We start from the raw sequence: 19,741 nt of genomic DNA, 5'->3' as shown, positions 1-19,741 counted from the left end.
GCTATTACTGCTTAGATGTAATTCCAAGTATAAGCTCAGCCCTGTGACGCTACCTATATTTTAATATTTCTATTCAAGCAGATGTAAAAAAAATATGACATTGAATGGGTAGACATATGCCCATGGACAACACAATATTTACAGATTCAGAGTATCTCACCCCATATAATTTTAGAAATATGTGCTGGTGTAGCTAAAATGGATAATTTTCGACAAACATCCCATTCTTAAAAAATATGTACCTGGAAGTAAAATTCCATTAATTTCAACTGAATTTAGGATCACAACCAAGGTAGTGTTTTAGAAATGCCTAAAAGTAGCCATTTCAATTACTCTTACATAATTGTATTAGACTTTTTAACAATATCATAATTCTTAATAAATTGTTATTTCCTAACAAACTTTAGGCTGGGTTTTTAAAAGTAACACCCATTTCCCCCCCGTCAATGTTGTTAACATAAAAACATTAATTTTATTTGCTCAAAAACGATAAGGTTTCTTTTTTACAATTGATGGAATTCAGTCTGAAACAATTTTTAAAAAATTGTTCCCTTGGGAAAATATATCAGACTTACAGACCAGTCCTAGAAGGAAAAACCACTTTGTCTATGACACTTACTTCCAAGTAAGTGTGCATAGAAAAGAAGTGCCCATTTCTGATTTCTTCTAAGTATACAATTAATTCAGTGCATGCAGTCACTAGGAGGGTGTATTTGCAGTGGATATTTGGTTTGGGGTATATAACTGAATGGCTGGGAAAAACTTTTAAAATGCTAAATTATCACTGCTTTGCATATATGTATATATTTGTGTGTGTGTGTTGAAAATACTCTCATTAAAGAGGTGGACCACAAATCTGAAGAAAGTGTATGAAGTGTAGCATGCAAAATTAAAATGCACTTTCCAGGTAAATAAAATTGGAAAATGTTCTTACAAATTCTGCTGTGCTGCATTTTTTCTCCTGCCCTCTGCAGTTCTGAATTTCTTCTGCTCCTATTCTGAGGATTAGCAATTTAAGTTATGTATTAAACATATCTAGCAAGCTCAATCTAAGAGTCATTATACATGTTTTAATAGCAAAAAATGTGTCATTGCCAGACACAATTTTAATATTTCAAGATATGCTTCTTTCCCTTAATAGCCTGATTAGCAATTTACTTGGAAGGGTAGTTTTAAGATGCATATTGTGGCCAGCAAAATAAATATTCAAGATACTCCCCCCCCACCCCTTTTTTAAAAAAAGGTTTTTTATGCTTAAACAAATTTCTGCAAATCAGTGTGTATTTATTTATTTATTTAAAGTCTTTGCTAAGAATATGTACAAAAACTTTGCAATGTACACTATATTTCCAGTCCCTAATTTGAAGGCCCTGGATAGATTATTAGGCCTTGATCCATGAAAAACATATGCACTTATCATAAGTCATGGCATGCTGGCATGGTCTTGAATATTTGAAAAAAGAAAATAGATATATTTGCTTTTCCATAAGTAAATAAGGCATTTTCATCGTGAGCAAGATAACTGTGATGTCTTTGTGGTTTGGTGTTGTGCCCCACCTAAGAATTATTGTTGTTGTTTTTTACATGCCAGCTTCAAAAGATCCCTTTCCTATTGACCTGGGAAGTCACAACAGGGATCTGTCTATCTGTTCAACATCCCCGCAGCTGTGAAAGATGTCATAGGTTAGACCAGGAATGGGAAACTGTTGATCCTCATGTGCTGTTGGACTCCAACTCCCATCAGCCTCATGAAGCATGGCCATTGGTTAGGGATAACAGGCGTTGTAGTCCAATAACATCTGGCAGTCATAAATTCCCCCATCCCTAAGTTAGACCTAAAAATTACTGCTAAAAATGGTCCCTTCGTGTTGACGTCAGCTCCAAAAATGTAGTCAATGCATAGTATCTGATGGCTTTACGTTGTCTATTTCCCTGCCCAACCAATGTGGATGAGGAAACTCACATGATGGTGAAGCTATGTCATGGAGATGTGTGGCAGAATAGAGAAGGAGAATATGGAGGTTGCTGTTTTCACCAGCATCACACTGGTGCATGCAATCTGTCTTTCTGGGTACATCAGTGGTCTCAACTTTATCACTGTCAACACCCACCTTGATAAGGTGAAATTGGATTACTGGTGGCTCTAGCTCACAGGTGTGGAAGGAGTGGTAGAAAAGTCATGTTGCAACTTGCATGGCTACGAGGTTGTTAGAGAGACAGGATGGTTCTTTGGGTCTAGGTTTTTTTTCAGTCTAGAAAAATGGCAGGCAAGGGGGAGACATGATAGAGCTGCAAAAATCTGAGTATTGTGTGAAGGAAGTGGATATATAGAAGTGTTTCCTCCCACCTTTCTTTCTCACAACACTGGAACCTGGGTTCAGCCACAGAAAGTGAATGGTGAGAGATTTGGGACAGGCAGAAGGAAGTACTTCTTAACTCACCCCATAGTTAAACTATGGGGTTTGCTACCAATAAAATGTAGCGATAACCACCTATAAGGATGGCTGTAATAGGAGGGGGGAAACAAGTTCATGGAGCATAAAGTGATCAATAGCTACTAGTCATGATGGCTAAATATTACTTCCAGTGCTATAGGAAGTGATAACAGCTGCTAGGAATCATCTGTGTGGAGAGTGCCATGGGAATAGAATGCTGGATTAGAGACTTCCGGGTTAGCGCGATCGGATTAATGGCGGATTCCCTCCGAGCTCCGGAGGGAATCAGCTCTGCTGAGGACGGGTCTTACCGCGCCGGCGACGCGGGGACCCTTAGAAACCGCAGGTGCGGACGCCTGCGGACTTGGTGACTCGGCGGGCACCTTTAAGCGCCTTCCCCGACCCACGAAGAGCCTTTTTAAAGGCTACGGAGAGGGTACGGGGAGTGGCGTGGTGCTGTGAGTAGACCGCTACTTCAGTGGAGCGTAGCCGCGAGCCATGGCCGGAGAGCGCTGACTTTTTTCCCAAAATTCGGACTGGAAAATAAACAACCCGTGAGTAGATTGGAATCTGGACTTTAAAATTTATACCTTTGAATTTGGTACAATCGGGGGATGTGCTAAAGGGAAGTCCGCACCCCCCCTACCTACAAACGATCTAAAGCAAGGATTGGAGAACTAAGGTGGAGAGTATTGTTTTTGCTGTCAGATAAAAGATACTTCAATGAATTTGACAGAAGAAGTCTTTGTGCTGGAGAGAAAGTGAGGAATTTTGGAAGCTTTTGTGTAAACCCCCCCCCCCCGAACCCGGGAGTGTCCTGTGCGTAAGCCGGAGGAAAAAGAATAAGGAGTTTGACAGCTGTCAAAGGAGCTGTCAAACGGGCGGTTAAAGTTAAGAACTTTGTTACTTAAAAACTCTCTGAATTAAAAGTGTTGCATTTGAACTGAGGTGGTTGGAAACAACGTAGCTATAAACAATAAGTAATGGACTGTTGGAAAAGGACTATCAAGTAATTGGAATCCCCCTAGGGGGAACTAGAGACATTACAATGGCTGCAGAGGGAAAATTACTGGCAGAGATAGAAAAAATGTTTTTTCTCGTGGGAATCCTGCAAGAGCAGAGTACGGCTATGAACAAAGAACTTATGACCTTGAATTCTAAAACAAACAACTCTGCTGAATGCATAAAGGATTTGACTAATAAGAAATCTGCAGCTGAAACAGAAGAGACATTTTTGGAACAGGTGGAGAGGAAAGAAGGAGTGGAAAAGGAAAATACCAATCAGAAGCCTATATTGTCAGGAAATAAAGAAGAAGATCTTCGGATTACAAATCTGCGAAAGATGAGAAAGATGAAGGAGGAAGTCCCTGGAGTACCTGGAATTCTGGAATTTAAAAGAATAAAGAAATATGATTGGGACTTCCTCTTTGAGTATGGGAGATCAGCTGACCTTTTGCAGCAACTGCTTTTAAGTATTTTGGATGGAAGAAAACTTGGTGTGACTGCGACTGAACTCCTTCGAGACCTGAGGACCAACAAAAAGGGTTACCAACAAAATCGGCGGAGAGAGACTGACAGAGACTTGAAGGCCTCGGATGTGAGGAATCCGGGCTAGGAACTGTTTCTGTGGACATAAGGGATGGAAACCGGGGTAGGGAGGGAGGGGAGAACAGAATTTCAAAATTTTATGATTTTTGTATTTGGCCATTATGACATATAATTAATTAAAATATAAAGGGAGAAATTCGTGGGAGGGAAATTAGGTCGACCTTAGAAAAAAGATTTAATGTTTATAAGAGAATTGGATAAGTTAAATGTGGACAAGTAAAAAGAGTTAAGTTTTAAAAATAATAATAATATGTTAAAGAAGAGAGATAAGAACTTGCTGAATTAATTATTGGAATTGGGATGTATGAAGAGGGGGTGGGGGGAAGTCAAGGAAAGACAGTAAAGAAAGTAAGAGTATGAAATTATATATGTTTTGTTTTTGTTTTTGTTTTTGTTGTGTGTGTGTGTATAAAATGTGAAAACCTAATAAAAAATTATATATATATATATATATATATATATATATATATATATATATATATATATAAAAATAGAATGCTGGATTAGATAGGCTTTTGATTTGATCCAACAGGGCTTATGGGTTGCAGTTTAGCAACCCGTGTCTCAGTAAGTATTTGGGTGCCATAAATTAGGTTCTCACAACTTGTGACCAATCTTACAACTTGTGACTCAATAAATCTTACGTTTTGACAGCCAGTCTGGTGCTTCAAGAAGGATGGGGACGTCAAGCACCAAATATATCACAAAACAGAGAGAGAGGAGGCAGATTATATGTGGAAAAAACAACAGTGTAATTCTATGCATGCCAGAATTAGAACACGTGTCTACTCCCAGGGAAATGTGCATAAGCTAAGGGCTGCCATATGTCCGGGTTTTCCTGGACACGTCAGGGAATTCGGACGGAAAATGGCATCTAGGCAGATTTTCAGCAAATCGGAAGGAAATAAATGTTTGGGGAAACCCAGACATATGGCAAAGGGGGAGATAATAATAATAATAATAATAATAATAATAATAATAATAATAATAATTTTTTAAAAGGCCAAAAACTTTGCTTTTGGGAGGAGATGTTTTTCACTTTTGGGAATATGGCAACCCTAGCATAAACCCAAATGCAGCCCAAAAGTACTGTTCCATTAGGCCAGGACTGAGGAACTTGTGGCCTTCCAGGCATTGTTGGCAGCCCTAACTATTTCTGACCCTGGACATGCTAACATCTAGGTTTTACATCCCAGCATTAAATCATTATGTGTGTGCATGTCTATGTGTGCATGTGGACCAAATATATTCAATGTATTTGAAAATAATCACACAGAAAGGAAATCGACACCATAAGTCAACCTTGGCCAACCTGGTGCCCTCCATACGTTTTGAACTACAACTCCCATCAGCCCCTGTCAATAGGTGCTGATTGGGACTGTTGGGAGCTGTAGTCCAAATGTTTTATTTTTCTTAAAAAGAGTGCCGCTCTACAACACAAATAGTTTCAAGGTGGCCTGCAGATACACATGGAGGGCACCAGGTTGGTCCAGGCTGCCTTAAGTATTCAAAAAATGTATGCTGTCTCTCGTCACACACCACCCTTCCTCTTTATGGCAGTACAGTCCATCAGAAGTTTCAGAATTATACCTTAATTGTGCCATAAAGGTGAGGCACCATGGTGGCCGCCACAGCAGAAAACAGCTCCTGAACCCAGCCAGAGTAAACGGCTCTGGCTGGCTGGCTCCTGGGATGCCAGGACTGCTGCCGCCTGCGCCGCTAGGAGAGAGGAATCGGGGGCGCCCGGTGCATCTATCAGAGGAGCCGAAACCCCCCTCCCCATTACCTTGATCAAGCTGGGAAGGCACCCGGGCACTCACCCAACAACCCAGAGGAGCTCCAGGACCAGGAGGACCACGGAGCTAATGCGAAGAGGGGGAAGGAAAGGGGGAAAGAGAAAGAGAGAAAGAAAAAGGAGTCCCATCCTTACTGTTGCTGCTGCCATTGCTGCCGCTGACGGGAAAGAAGAGGAGAGTACGCACCGCTGAGGAGACTGCGGGAACCCCAGAGAAGCCCTCAAGACACAACCCAGATGGGACACAAATGACCGCCTAATCCAGACGCTCTGTAAAAGCCACCAGTCAACAACGCCTGTGCAGCTCAGCAACATCCAGGAACCAGCAGCACCACCACTCCAAATCACAACACCCTCCTCCCCAAGAGGACATCAAGCAGGCCTTAAACCAAAAACATCAGTGAGACTGCATTGACACCAACCAGGGAGATGGCAAACATCACTGAGAACACAACACACACACCCCACCAAGATGAGAATGACACAACAACAAAACAAGAAGTGAAGGAAGTGAAAACAAGACTAACAGAACTACTGAAGGTGTTTAGTGACCTGACCTCCAAAGTGGAAACGCTAGAAAACAAGAACCAAATACAAGAAAGAATAATAGAGGACGCGGGTGGCGCTGCGGGTAAAATCTCAACGACGGGGTGCGCTCCCGTCGTTCGGTCCCAGCGCCTGCCAACCTAGCAGTTCGAAAGCACCCCCAGGTGCAAGTAGATAAATAGGGACCGCTTACCAGCGGGAAGGTAAACGGCGTTCCGTGTGCTGCGCTGGCTTGCCAGATGCAGCTTGTCATGCTGGCCACGTGACCCGGAAGTGTCTGCGGACAGCGCTGGCTCCCGGCCTCTAGAGTGAGATGAGTGCACAACCCTAGAGTCTGGCAAGACTGGCCCGTACGGGCAGGGGTACCTTTACCTTTACCAAGAGAAAAACACATGTGTGAATAATAAGTTGGCTGAACTAGAAAGCCACCTGGAAAGAATAGAAACGGAAAACACAGAAATGAAAATCAAACAAGCAGACCTCAAAGATCGCGGTAGATGCTGCAACATCCACTTCTGCAACTTTCCTGAAAAAGTGGAGGAGAAAACCCCAGCAAACCTAATTGTTTGCTGGCTGAAAAATACTATCCCAAACCTGGCACTCAAGGTAGACGACCTGGGGAGGGCTCACAGAGCCCTAAAACCTATGCCGAACCCCCCCCCCCCAAGAGACATCATTGTAGTAATAATAATAATAATTGTGTGCTTCACACCCTACAAAAAGAAAGGTATGGTACAACCTCAGAAACAACCAACATTCGATACGGAGACAACCCAATATTGGCCTTACAGGATTTATCTCAGGACACCCTAAATCGGAGGAAAAGCCTACGCCCATGCACCCTGCGTCTCCAACAAGCAGGGATCAAGTACCAATGGGGCTTCCCCTTCTGCCTCATTGTAACAACCAACAGAACACAACACATGGCTACCAACATACCCAACATTGGCGTCACAAAGACGCTTAACACCGTCTCACTGACTACCCCCTATCGCAAACGACAGGGAGGACGGCCTGCCCCTGAACCAGGCCCTCCACACCAGCTGAGACTTAGAACCAACCGGCTAAACACCAGAAGGCCCCCCAAAAACCCTAAAAACACCTATATGACTACATACAGGATACTCTCTATAATTTACCCCAACTCTTTAACCCAAATCTAATCCTAATCCCACTAGTCCCCCACCCACAACACGCTAGGTCAGTGCAACCCATTGGTTCGTTAAACAACACAAAGTCGGGCCCACAGGTAAACTTTGCAAAGTCAGACGCTATGTGCTTCAACACCCCTCCTCACACCCAAAAAGAACTCACTAATGTCACCAAAATAAAACTTTGCCACACCAAGTTCAGATACCTAGGGGTACAAATAACAAGAAACCTCAATAAATTGTACCTCCACAACTACAAGCCCCTGTGACAACAAATGAACAAAGACCTAAAGAGATGGAACAACATGAATTCCACTCTTTCGGGCAAAATAGCCATGATCAAAATGATCACCCTCCCAAAATTAACCTACCTATTCCAAACCCTTCCAATCTGGATTCCCCAACCCAACTCCGCAGATGGCAGAGAAACCTACACTCTTTTATCTTTTCACATAAACACCAAGAATAAGCCCCAAATACCTGCACCTCCCCACCTCAGAAGGAGGATGGGGAATCCCCAACATAGAAGCATATTACATTGCCAACCAAATACACCACATAATCCCATATATACTAGAAGATGAGACAAAACAATGGATACACTTAGAGAGGAGCACAATTGAAAATACCTACACCACAGCATACCCACTCCTACCAAACAAACTAAGGAAAATTCCCACAACACTTAACAGGTACACACAGACCATGCTCAAAACATGGAAAACAGAAATAGGCAAACTATCCCCAACCCCATCCCCAATAATTCCCCATGTGTACCACCCATTATTCCACCATGCAGCACAAAACCTCCAGATAAAAACCTGGCAAACCAAAGGCTTCTATCGCCTAATAGACTTCTATAAAAATAACAAACCTTTGTCAACACAAGAAATACAGGACAAACTAGAAGACACCCAAATGCCTTGGTTAGCACAACACCAATGGTTAGCACAACACCAATTACATGCGCACTTAAACAATCCAGCAGTAAATTCAGCAGCAACTAGGCCCCTGACAACCTTTGAAATACTCCTAACAGTAAAGGGATGGTATCTGCAGTATACAAAATACTACTCCAAAATCCCACGAACCTCCTAGACACAATCAAAAAACAATGGGAGGATGACATAGGCTATGAGCAAAACAAAATAAAAAAAATCCTTCTAGTAGCACCTTAAAGACCAACTAAGTTAGTTCTTGGTATGAGCTTTCGTGTGCATGCACACTTCTTCAGATACACGGCTACCTATCTGTAACTGGTACATAGGCTATGAGATTAACCCCACTCAATGGACCAGAATGTGGTCTAAACCCCCCCCCCCCTTAAATCCATATCAACGAAAAGAAAAGAATTCACTCTGAAACTCACCTACAGGTGGTTCCTTAAAACCCAAAAAACTATGTAAAATAACTAAGCAAGTATTAGCATTCACCCCAGAATTGACCCTACTAAACATCTTCCAAGACAATAATGCCCACAAAGAACTCATAACCCACCTACTTTCAGCAGCCAGAAACATCATAACCAGACACTGGAGAGACCAGTCAGGAGTAAGCATGGACCAATGGTACCAAATAGTATGGGAAACAGCCTTACTAGAAAAATTAACTAATAAACTAAAACTGACACGGGGACAAATAGAAGAAGATGCCTTCACCCCGGTATGGCTCCCCTTTATCACACACACAGCCCAACAAGACAATGACAAAAATCCACCAACAACATACAAATCAAGATGGCTAACCTGATCCAAAACACCCACCCACCCCACTCACACATGAAAACAAAGATCACCACAACCAATCACAAATAAACAACCACATCCTAGGCCAACCCCAACCTCTCTCACCACCAAAGGAACACAAGTGAACAGCAGAGAACCCGCACAAGCAACGCTGACACAAAACCCCACATATATTAAGTAAAATAGAAATATCGCCACCCCACCCCCACTCACCTTTTCCCCCTCCACCTCTTTCCCCCTTTTCTTTCTAATGTCTCAACAAATGAAACTGATCTGTAAAAAATGTTACATGAAAAAAAAGAGAGACGTTGCACATACTTTTGTAAACCAAGAAAATCTTTCATAAAAATAAAATAAAGTTGTGCTATAAATGTGTGAACCCTCCTGGAGATAATTTGTGGACTTGTACAGGAAAGAAGAAACCATCATTTGTAATCAATATCCAATTAATTCCCTAGGCTTAACAATTTCCACCAATGATTAAAAAAACCTCCTGCACTAGAAATATTGTCTTCAGATAGCCCTACTGAGCCCAGGTTTTCTGTAGGACTGATCACTAGAATTATAGCAACTAAACACATGAATAATGCTGCATTCATCTGTCTGTCTGTCTGTCTGTCTGTCTATCATCTATCTATCTCCCATCAATTTATTAGTGATCTCCCCACCACCTACCACTGAATTTCTGTTCAGTTTGCATTTAATTAAAACTTTCTGAACAATATTGAAATAAAATAGAGGCCACCCTTCAAAAATTGTACTTTTAATAGATTTGCTGTTCAGTTCTCCAGCCAAATAAGGTGTGCAGACATGCCCGTACTAGGGTAAAGTGTGCAAATAAATGCATAGGTTAGTGAAAATAACTCACAAAATGCATCGCAGTAAGGGAAAATTGCTTTTCAAAAATGTGTGCCTTAGCCAAAACTGCATGAAAAGTGTGTTCATTAGGGGGAATGTGCACAAAAATGTTTATAAATTTGTATTTGCAATTTAACCAAAATTCACAAATTCCTGCGGAAATGTTGAGAACTGAATTCAAGAAAAAATAGAAACAGGCATATTCGCCATTCCCTGCTCTTAACAAAAATAGTCAAGATTTTGAAATGTAGTACATGCCAGCAAATTAATTTTATTGTTTTATTCATTACTCAGATTGCTAAAACAGGGCAGATTACAGCGTAGAAAAATAAAATGGTGCCATCACACTCAAATAAGCAATGAAAGCAGGTAAAATATAACAAATGAAGTTATCATCTATAACTCTGGACTGTCATAAAACTTTGACAGAGAGTCCCATCAATGCCACCAGACTCCTGCAAAGGCAGAGGTATGTTTTCATTTGGCACCTGAAGGTGTGTCAGATGCAGTTGCCAAACAAGGCCGTGCCTTGTTTACAGGTAAAGTTTACAGGTTAGCAATGTTCTTAGGCAATCTGGTAAATAGTATGTACAGTGTACACCAATGTACAGTGAGACATTGGTCATCTCTGCTGTATTGAATGGATGCAGCAGATCCTGTGTCGTAAGTGTTTTTCAGTGAAATGAATGCAGCTTAGTCATAGGTTCAGGGTGGGGAAACTCCTCCTCATTTGGCACTCTGTTTGGTCCCCAGGCTGCCCCCTGACTTTCCAGACCCCAGCCTACTATACAAAGGTAAAATTAACATTCATTGCTCCATCCACTTTGCCTCTGTCAGGATCCTAGAGCCCTCCCAGCTCCTTCCCAAAGCTGGGAAGGTGCTAACTAGACTTAGGGGAGGAGGTGGGAAGAATCTAGCACCTTGCTTACCCAGCTTTGGGAAAGCAGTTTGAGGCCTGCGGAGAGGGGCCCCTCAAATGTTGCCAAGGAAGGGCTGCCCAAAATGCCTTGAGAGTTGCATTGGACCACCTTGTGCTATGGGATTGTAGGTGATCAGAACACGAGTCAGCCGTGTGGTATGACTGCAAAAAGGATGGGCAAAATTTTAGGCTGCATCAATAGACGCAGAATTAATGGAACTTTGTTCTGCACTAGCGATATATCTTCTGAAGTACAGTGTCCAATTCTGGATCTTGCAGTTTGAATTCTTCTGTGCAAAGCTTGTAAACTGCGGGTGGGGAACCTCTGGCCTGACACAGATCCCAATTTGGCCTTTCCCCCAAACCACACCCACCTACCCTATACCTGACGTCTTATGTGATGTCATGTGTGATGCAGGGAGAGACACGCAATCACAGAGTCGATCCATGCAGAGAGTAGCTTTGCCAGCCCTATGTTTGGTGCTTTGCCAAGCAAAGGGCCGGCAAAACCCCATGCGCTATCGTTCCCAAGTGCCTGGCAGCCAACTGGCTATTGAGTCCTTGGGAAGTGCTGCGCAAGGGACACCTGGGTGGGACAAACCGCCTGTCAGTCATCTGACATAACGATGCCTGGTGATTGACAAGAGGGTTGTCCAGCCCACCTGTCAGCACCAGCCTATGGGGGGGGGTGAGGACAGATAGCGATCTGGCCCATCAGGCCAAAAATGGTTCCTTGATCTGGACAAACTGTAACAGTTTCAGAGGAGTACAATGAAGGTGGTCGGTGGGGAGAAAGTCCCATGAGAGGAAAGCTGGAGGAACCAGGTATGCTTAGCCTGGAAAAGGGAAGAGTGAAGTTCAGGTCAATTCTGTGTCCAGGGCAGCTGTTTACCAGCTCCATCTGGTACGCAGGCTGAGACCCTATCTGCCCATGGACTGTCTCGCCAGAGTGGTGCATGCTATGGTTATCTCTCACTTGGACTACTGCAACGCGCTCTATGTGGGGCTACCTTTGAAGGTGACCCGGAAACTACAACTAATCCAGAATGCAGCAGCTAGATTGGTGACTGGGAGCGACCACCGAGACCATATAACACTGGTCTTGAAAGGCCTACATTGGCTCCCAGTACATTTCCGAGCACAATTCAAAGTGTTGACCTTTAAAGCCCTAAACAGCCTCGGCCCAGTATACCTGAAGGAGCATCTCCACCCCTTTCGTTCAGCCCTGACACTGAGGTCCAGTGCCAAGGGCCTTCTGACAGTTCCCTCATTGCGAGATGCCAAGTTACAGGGAACCAGGCAGAAGGCCTTCTTGGTAGTGGCGCCCTCCCTGTGGAATGCCCTCCCACTAGATGTCAAAGAGAACAACAACTACCACACTTTTAGAAGACATCTGAAGGCAGCCCTGTTTAGGGAAGCTTTTAATGTTTGATGGACTACTCTATTTTAATATTTTGTTGAAAGCTGCCCAGAGTGGCTGGGGAAACCCAGCCAGATGGGCGGGGTATAATAATAATAATAATAATAATAATAATAATAATAATAATAATAATAATAAATTATACACTGGGTTGAAGAAAAACCTAGTCATAATCAGTGCAGACCCATTGAAATCATTGGGGAGGGGCTATAGCTCAGTGGTCCCAGGTTCAGTCCCTGGCACTGCAAGGTGGGGTTGGGAGAGACCCCTGCCAGCACTGGGGTGCCTGCCTGACTTCTGCCTGGAGGGTGTGTGTACTGTGCCCCATTGGGGTAGTAGTGGTGGAAATACTCGGGGGGGGCATAAAAATGGGGGGCCAAGGAAGGTCAGTTGGCAGGGAATAAGAAATGTCCCTATTTTCATCTGAGGAATGTTGGGAGGTATGTCTATTAAAGGCATGGGGCAGGCACATATTAATAGTCCGTGTGGGGTATCCAATGTTGATTAGACCCAAAGCAGATCCATTGAAACCAATGGACTTTGGTGCATTGAGTTCAAGGGGCCTACTCTGATGTTGTTGGATATTATTGAATAGTACCATGGAATGGGTACCGTAAATTCTTAGAATTTGTTCGAAATCTACAGTATTTATTTCTGAGGTTGGCCTTCAAATGCACAAATCATATGCAGTCTTTAGCAGGAGAATGATTATAGCCGTAATGGAAATTCTCAGTGTGGATTTGAACGTTATTGATGTCTGAGTGACAAAATACTTACATATAGCATGTGCCTATGGAGTTGCCTGCGTGATCTCTGAATCCAGACTGCAGAACTGAAAACAATCAGAAAGGAGCCCTTTCTTCATGACGTACTGTTTGCTGTGTTAAGTGTTGGCTTATTTATGCGGAGTTTGGAAAATCTGCCATCGAGCAAGGGGCCATCCATCAGCTAAGGAAATGAAAAGGCATTTGGGAATGGGAATTATAAGGACACAGAAAGAGACACGCACAGAGAGAAATAGACAGGAGCCAGTCTCTTCTAAGTTCTTAGTTTGGGCACCAAGTTAAGACACAAAAGCATTTGCAACAACATTGTGGGAAGAAAGAATAAAAGCGAGGCTGTACAGCCATTAAGGCAATTAAGGAAAGATTAAGGTTGCTTTTTGTTGAAAGACCCATTAATCAATAGGCCAGAATTCACAGCATGTTGCAAAACATAAGTCTACAAAAAAAAGAAGAAGGAAAAAAGGAAGAGGGGGCAGGGTGGGGGCACAGACCAAACCACTGGCCCCAATTCAGAGTTCCTCTTGAGAAGCAGTGGACTGTGTATAAGCTGCTGCATTCAAGGATCAGCTCTGATAATACTGATCACCTCTCTCTCTCTCTCTCTCTCTCTCTCTCTCTCTCACACACACACACACACACACACACACACACACATTCTCTCTCTCTCTCTCTCTCTCTCTCTCTCTCTCTCTGGCATTAGGGATACCTGAAGCCACACATGCACACCCAAAGGAGATAAGAATTTAATGCTACCAATTAGTGCTATGACGAATCTTGCCTTCAGATTTCCAGATGATTTTTTTGTCCCATGTGAAAGAGGCTGGATTCCTCTTGTCTCTGCCTCTTTCTCAGGAGGCTTGAGAAATTCACAAAATTTGCAGTTTACACTTGCCTTACACATGACGTTGCCAAGCGGGTGTGAGTAAGTCTCTTTCATTGTGCAATTATTTCTTGGCACTCTGCAATCTTCCCAGCCCACACTTCCTAAAAGCTCCATGATGTCCATGTTCGCTGCGCTTTCCGGTGAGTGCAGGCACTTTGGAAGGCTGAAGGGTGCAGACTGCAAGAGTGCGGATGGGCAGAATGCACTCACAAAAGGTTAGACAAACCAAAATGCTTGTTTACAAAGCTATTGCACTACCAACCTTACTGTATGCTTGTGAAACATGGACCACTTACAGACGCCATCTCCTACTTCTCGAAAGATTCCATCAACAGTGTCTCCGAAATTTTTTACACATCACTTGGGAATACAGGTGAACTAATACCAATAATACTAATACTGGAAAAAGCAAAGATCACCAGTGTTGAAGCGATGATTCTTCAACATCAATTTTTTTTGGACTGGTCATGTTGTTTGGATGCCTGATTATCATCTTCCAATGCAACTACTCTATTCCAAACTTAAAAATGGAAAGCGTAATGCTGGTGGTCAACAAAAGAGGTTTAAAGACAAGGCAAATTTTAAAAAATGTAGTATAAGCACCAACAATTAGGAAACACTGGCCTGCGAGCATTCCAATTGGAGAACAGCGTTTACCAAATGTGTCATGAGCTTTGAAGACACTCGAACTCAGGACACAAGGGAGAAATGTGCTAAGAGGAAAGGCACGCTTGGCAAATCCACACCGTGATCAACTCCTGCCCAGAAACCAATGTCCCCACTGGGGAAGGATGTGTAGATCCAGAATTGGCCTCCACAGTCACTTATGGACTCATTGTTAAAACCGTGTTTATGGAAGACAATCTTACTCGGCTATGAGTGATCAAGAAAGAAAGAAAGAAAGAAAGAAAGAAAGAAAGAAAGAAAGAAAGAAAGAAAGAAAGACACTGGTCACCTGGGAAGTAAGGCAAATGTGATAAAAAGCCAACATCCCACTCATTATTCGCATGGATAATTTTCTAACTAAGTTTACTTTCTCATTCATTGAGGTTAAATGGTCTGGGAAACATCTTGGCACATCACTAGGACAAAGTTTGTGTTTAGAGGTTCCGTGGGCATTGGATGCATCATCCTTCTATGTGAACTGTTTTTCCCCATGAGGGATTGCAATGTATGAAAGCAGTAACTAAATATATCTTAAACCAAATAATGTGGAGGCGTCATAGTGAAAATTCCTGTTGTTTTGCATAAATCAAAGGCCTCTGTAAACAGGCAGGTTTTCAGCACGCACTGAAACTGCACAATCATTGGCACATGTCTTCTTTTTAAACAAGTGCACTGTAAACCTATACCCGTCTACCTTGGAATTCGGAGAGACTTACTATGCCCAACATGCCTGTCTCTGCCCCTCCCTCTTCTGGTCCTGGGAGACTAGGGGGAGGAGAGATGGTCACAGCGAGAGGGGGAGACACCCTGGCTTTGTCACCAACCTGACTCATCTCTGCCTCTTGGCCTCCCTCTTCTCCGGCTTCCGCCTCTGCTTCTGATTTGGGATTTCTCTCTGCCATAGACTCTCCCTGCTCACCACGCCCTGTTACCTCTTCAGCTTCTGACACCTCCTCCTCCCAGGCTTCTCCTTCTGACCACTTGTCATAGTCCCACCACCAGTCCCCTGGCTCTGAGTCTTCTTCCCATGGGGGTTCCCCAGCTGGTGCCTCCCACTTTTCCTCTGTGTCCAGCCAGTCTACAACAGGAAGGAAGACAGTTTCCAGCTATTCCTCTTCCCTCTGGAGCCTGCCACGTCCACCCAAATCTGCTCCAAGGGGTCCTTCAACCCTCCAGAGCAGATTTGGGGGAGATGAGGTGCTATGGAGGGTGGGGAGTGCTGAAAATTGCCTTGCTTGGTATTCGGCTGACTGATACTTTTCGTCAGCACAGTGGTGCCACTTGAATCCCCCCGATATTTCCTTTTTAACTCTGATTTGTGGGAGAATATTTAGTTATTGAATTAATACATCTACTTGAAAAAACTTATTTGACTCTACCCAAGAACAAGTCCTGCTATGATGATGATTCACAGAAGGGCCATTTCCACAGTAGGCCTTTGACTCTGGAATAAGCTTCCCTCAAAGGCGTATCTGTCTCTCACATTATCGAGTTCTTTCAGGCACCAACTCAAAACATTTTATCTATCCAGGCTTTTGCAGTTCAATAAATAGAAGATGAACTCCTAATTAGCACTGTTTGTACTCCTTTTTAATACTTTGGTACTAAATTTTTAGTGCCTATGTGTTTTTAGCTCTGTTTTTAAATGTTTGGTGTACATTGCCTCAGTGGCATAGCTATTAACATGAGTTTGACCAAACTGCGGGACGCAGTTGAAGACAAGAGTGCCTGGTGTGCTCTAGTCCATGGGGTCACGAAGAGACGGACATGACTAAATGACTAAACAACAACAACAACAACACACACATACATACATAATTTTATTTGAATGCTGCCTTTCCACAGTTCAAACCATGCTCAAGGCAGCTTACAACATGTAAAAAACACATAACATAACAAAAGTAGTCATAAACAAGAAACAAAACATGAAAAAATATAAAACCAAACCAAATTAAACAATTTCTTCATAAATTGCAAAAAATCTAAAATAAAGATGCAAAAAACAAAAACAAAAATCCCAAACAACATTCCAGTCCAAAAGTCTGTTCAGCATCCTCAGCTTTTGTAGCTGGAGTCAGTCAGTGCTCCATCCTCCTACCCAAGTGAAAAGATGCCTGCAAGGCAGGGAGCAGGTCTTTCAGGTCAAGGTGGTAATCAAACTACCTTATACTGAGCCCAGATCATTGGTCCATTTAGCTAAGAGTTGTTGACTCTGACTAGCAGCTACTCTCCACAGTCTGAAACAGGTGCTTTTCCCATCCTGACCTAGAGATTACATGGTTTGAACATGGGACCTTCTGCATGCAAATAAGCCCAAAGTTGATAATAAGTGAGATCATGGCTCAGGTGGGATTAGAACCGTGGCCTTTCCTGTTCACAGCCACTGCATCATCTGGCTGCGTGAAACTAACTCTCCTATTTGCTCCACACCAATCGCCTGCCCAATCAGAGAACTCTCCCATTGCTTCTGAAATGTGCTCCGGCTAGGGATCTGGTGATCTTCCAGGGGAAGTGAGGTTTCACAGAATGGAAGCTGCTACAAAGACCACTTCTGTTAAGAGCAGCTGTTAGTTTCTGCTGCTAATCCTAGCGCCTCCCGTTTTTCCAGCGGCTACCAATCAACCTGTTGCATACCACAGACTGAGGTTTTTGCCTTGTTATTTATTTTGCTTCTTGCTGGGAATGAGGTAGCCCTTTCCAACGAAAATATTCTTAAGGTTGCAACAACCGTGGCGTGAGCCCCACTAAAAATTCGGCACAATTTATTTCTGAGGCATAAAGTCGAGCTGCACAAATTATGAGTTGCAAGAGGATCAAAAGCAATCCTGATCTGAACTACCAAAACTCATATTAAGACTCATATTAAGGAGCCAATAAAATAGGATATGTGGCCATCCTGTTCCGAAAGGTCTCTTCCAACCCCCAGGGGGGACAATAGAGAGAAAGAGAGAGAGGACATACAGAGGAAGGAAGAGGTAGGAAAGGTCATTGAATCAAAGAATTGTAGAGTTGGAAGGAACCCCAAAGGTAATCTAATCCAACCCCCAGCAAGGTCTGTTCATTCACAAAAGGGAAGTTAGGATCCAAACCTTTCTCTTCTTCCTTTAACTTGTTCTGTTTGCCAGTCTTATGACACGCTTGCTGATGGCCATTTATTTCCCAGCAACTTGTCTTCTGGAGTGACAAGAAAGGAAACCCTTTGCTATGCACAGGCATCCCCAAACTCGGCCCTCTAGCTGTTTTGGGACTACAACTCCCATCATCCCTAGCTAACAGGACCAGTGGTCAGGGATGATGGGAACTGTAGTCCCAAAACAGCTGGAGCGCCGAATTTGGGGATGCCTGGCTATGCACTTCCTATCTTCAGCTGGGCATTCCAATAGGAAGGGAGGCCAGTTGTTAATTCAGATTGCTGCTCTTCCTTTGAGCAAGTAATTGAAATAAGTTTCACCAACCAGCTACTCAGGCATATCTACCCAGTCATACCCATTGCAAAAGAAGAAGAAGAAGAAGAAGAAGAAGAAGAAGAAGAAGAAGAAGAAGAAGAAGAAGCCATCATGGCTATCAGTGAGATGGTGTAATTGAGAATCACTGGCTTTGCAAGATGCCTTCAGGCTCCTATTTTGGGGTGGAAATGGGGAAGATGGGGTCTTAATATGCTAATTAAGAAAGGGAACAGAGTGGGAGGGCAAGCCGCACATGTTAAAACCTGCACCTGAAATAATTGGAAATTGGCTTAAAGTGGAGGCGTGTAACCTGATTGATTTGCCAGCTCCAGGGCACGTTGCTTCATCTTTGGAGTCAGGGTCATCATGCAATCCCTAATGTAACAGATGTAGTTTGAGAGGGAGCCGTCACTGGCGGGATGGAGCTGACAGCTCAAGCGTTTGCAGAGACGACTGCAACACGGCCAAGGGAATAATTATTTGGGAATGCCTTCGGGTTTGTGATTTTTACACAAGGCAGAAAACATTCTGCACCCTACCCCAAGATGCCTGGAGTGTGTTGGAAGGATTGGTTTTTTTTAATCACCTGAAAGCAATTGTTTTGGATGTTTCAAGATGGAAGATGGGTCAAAAACAGAGGGAGGTCTTGTACTGAGGCTAAAATAAGCTAGGAATATGCCAGCCTTCCACTCATAATGCCAACAACCCCTTGTGTCACAAGTTCCATGGAGGCAGTAAGTTGCTTTTGCTATTTTTACCCATGGTGTTTTAAGTTGCAAATGAAGGGGCTAATATTTGTTTTTAATATATCTGGTTGTTGTTTTAAATCAGGGGTGTAGAAGCTGTGGATCCCCAGATGTGGCTGGACTCAAACTCCCATCAGCCAGCGTGGTCCATAGCCAAGCATGATGGGATTTGTAGCCTAACATCTGAGGAGTCAGGTCTTCCCATCCCTGTTTTTCAAAAGCACAACATTTGTCCCTTCATCCTGTTAACTCTAGTCTTTCACCTATACTTTTTTCTAACAGTGGTTTGAAACCACAATAGTTTCCCTAACAATATCCTAAAGCACCCCAGAAAGATGGGCATCTAATCTTTTTCTGAAAAGCTGCAAGGCTGGCTTCCTTAGGAACCTTGTCTGTGGGAAGGGGAAAGTGATGGAATTGGAATGAAAATCTAAACAACAGAGGAGGATGGCTCTTATTTTTTAGTTGTATCTGGACAGAGGTCCCTGGACCGCAAAGGGGATGGAAACCATCTTGTCTACTCGCCATGGTAAAGATGTGTATTCTTGAAGGCCATTCTAATTATCTGCTTGGTAAATTTATAGGCTCCCACTGTTCAGTATAAAGGCATACCCTCCAACATTTCTCCAATGAAAATATGGACACCCTATTCAACAACAACAACAACAATTTTATTATTTATACCCCACCCATCTGACTGGTTGCCCCAGCCACTCTAGGTCGCTTCCAACATATATA

General features: G+C 43.2%; 1 long non-coding RNA gene across 3 annotated transcripts in view; it reads left to right on the top strand.

Annotated features, from left to right (window-relative positions):
• The window catches only part of LOC307212051, a 49,902-nt gene that overhangs the window by 3,125 nt on the left and 27,036 nt on the right, over positions 1-19,741 (top strand). The window lies entirely within an intron of this gene.

Source organism: Podarcis cretensis (genome assembly GCF_951804945.1).
Source record: "Podarcis cretensis genome assembly, chromosome: 3".
Classification (NCBI taxonomy): domain Eukaryota; kingdom Metazoa; phylum Chordata; class Lepidosauria; order Squamata; family Lacertidae; genus Podarcis; species Podarcis cretensis.
Note: the sequence above shows the minus strand (reverse complement) of the source record. Positions and strands in the feature narration are given on the sequence as shown.